General features: G+C 43.3%; 1 protein-coding gene across 1 annotated transcript in view; it reads right to left on the minus strand.

Moving 5' to 3' along the window:
• IL27RA (interleukin 27 receptor subunit alpha) overlaps positions 1–2689 on the minus strand; it is a gene marked incomplete at its 5' end in the record, with an annotated part of 14095 nt that overhangs the window by 9679 nt on the left and 1727 nt on the right.

Raw genomic sequence — 2689 nt, forward strand, 5'->3', positions numbered from 1 at the left:
TGCGGTGGCTGGGAGCGGCCACTGCACTCCAGTCTGGGTGACAGACTGAGACTCCAACTCGAAAAAATACAATAATAATAATAATAATAGGCCAGGCTCAGTAGTGCCTCTGTAGTCCCAGCAGCTTGGGAGTCTGACTCCCAAGATGCTGAGACTACAGGGGCACACCACCACACCTACCTAATTTATTTTATTTTGTTTATTTACTTCTTTATTTTTGAGCTAGAATCTCACTCTTTATCGTCCAGACTGGAGTGCAGTGGCATGCTCACAGCCACCGCAGCCTCAACTTGCTGGGCTCAGGCGATCTTTCCCCCTCAGCCTTCCAAGTAGCAGGAACCACAGGCATGCACCACCACGCTCGACTAATTTTTTGATTTATTGTAGAGACGAGGTCTCACCAAGTTGCCCAGACTGATCTCAAACCCCTAGACTCAGGCAATCCTCTCGCCTCTGTCCTCCAAAGTGTTGGGATGACAGGCATGAGCCACCATGCCCAGCTTATTTATTTTCTAGAGTCAAGGTCTCGCTATGTTGCCCAGGCTGATCTTGATCTCAAATTCCTATGCTCAAATGATCCTCCCACCTCAATCTTCTCCCAGAGTGCTGGGATGACAGGTGTGCGCCACCACGCCCAGCCATAAATCATATTTTAATGCAAAATTTTAAAAAATCAAATCAGCAAACTAGAGTTCAAGGACCAGCTGTCTGGTTTTTGTAAACAGTTTGATTGCAACCCAGGCCAGGAGTTTGGTGATGGGGACAGGGCACAGTCACAGAAGTGCAGGATCAAATCCTGTCTTTACTTAACCTCTTGATATTTTTGTCATAGATTGTTTGCACTCATTTGATTTATTAAAATACTGTCATGAAAATATTGGGAGGCTGAGGCTGGAGGATCACTTGAGGCCTAGAGTGCGAGTCCAGCCTGGGTGACAGAGCGAGACTCAGTCTCTAAAAACATAAAAATGATTTATCTTAAATAGTGAGTTTTTTGTGGTAACCCCTTAAATTTTGTGCTTGAGTCCCTTATCCACTTTCTGTGCCATTCTTTGGGATTTCAAACTCTCTACTGTTGTACAGAAGAGCGATTATGTGTGGCAGAGAATGGAACCCTCTAGGGGGCTTTGGGAAAATTTGTGGGTGTTTTTTGGTTGCCCCAACAGTTGATCTTTGATGGGGAACAGTCACGGATGCTACACTGTCATGGACACCAAAAAATTGTCTTATGTTCTCTGTGACTCTTGAATGGAAACTTGTGTAGATGAAAAGACTATCTAATAATTTTAGCTTATTCTAGAGCCGAACTCCTTTTTGTGTATAGACACAAATGCTTTTGGGAGACCTAGATTTTGGGGAGTTTTTGTTGAGACAGGGTCTTGCTCTATCACCCAGGCTAAGTGCAGTGGTGTGATCGTAAAGCAGCCTCCAACTTCTGAGCTAAGTGATCCTCTCACATCAGCCTCCCGAGTAGCTGGGATTACAGGCAGGCGCCATCATGCCCGGCTAATTAAAAAATATTTTTTTTGTAGAGACGAGGTCTAGCTGTATTGCCCAGGTTGGACTCATACTCCAGGTCTCAAGTGATCCTCTCACCTTGGTCTCCCAAAGTGCTAGAATTACAAGTATAAGCCACCACTCATGGCTTGGGACCTGCTTTTAATATTCATTGAATTTTTAAATATTCTGAACATAGGGGGACTTTCTAGTCAGTGTTTATTATCAATTCCAGCACAATCTGTGTTTGCTCAGAGAATATTTTAATGTGCCTGTGTCACTTCGCCCCTTTGAAGTCCCTGGAAACTGGCACCATGGCCTATAGTTTAAGTGAGTGTTCTATGGGTATATGAAAAGAATGCATGTTCTGATGCTTTCTGTGTAAGTCTATTAGGTTAAATGTATTAATCACATGTTCAAATCTTCTAGGTCTTGACTTGTTTTCCACCTGCTTGTTATGAAATTATTGAAAGGGTGTGTTAAGGTCTCCCACAATGGTTATAGATTCATATATTTCTCCTGCAGTTCTGTCAATTTTTGCTTTATGTATTTTGAAGCCATGTTATCAGGTACATACAGATTTAGTACTCATATCACCCTGGTGAACCAGATCTTTTGCCATTATAAAACAACCTATTTCCTCTTTATTTTCTACTTAATGTTACAATTAGAACACTCATGTTAAAAAAATATGTATACACGGGCTATATTAACTAGGGATTTCATTTGGGTATAGCAAAGGGGCATTACAAAGCATGTGTCCCAAGACAGAGCCATTGGGGCTGAGAATCACTGTTTGAAAGCCAGTGAATCTCAGTTCTGCCACTTACCAGCTGTGTGGTTTGGGGGAATATTTCTGTGTCTCACTTTTCTAATCTATAAAGTTAGTTAATATAAATAAGTATGAAGGCTGGGATCTTTAAGTGTTATGTATGATTAAGACTAATGATATGAGCCGGGCTCGGTGGCTCAGTCTGTAATCCCAGAGCTTTGGGAGGCTGAGGTGAGTGGATTGCCTGAGCCAGAGGGTTCAAGACCCGTTTGGGCAACTTGGCAAGACCTCATCTCTACAATAAATCAGAAATTAGCCAGACGTGGTAATGCGCACCTGTGGTTCCAGCTACTTGGAAGGCTGAGGCGGAAGAATCGCCAGAGCCCAGCAGGTCAAGGCTGCAGTGGCCGGGAGTGGCCA

This window comes from Carlito syrichta, unplaced genomic scaffold, assembly GCF_000164805.1.
Source record: "Carlito syrichta isolate Samal-C Ts95f unplaced genomic scaffold, Tarsius_syrichta-2.0.1 Scaffold309188, whole genome shotgun sequence".
Classification (NCBI taxonomy): Eukaryota; Metazoa; Chordata; class Mammalia; order Primates; family Tarsiidae; genus Carlito; species Carlito syrichta.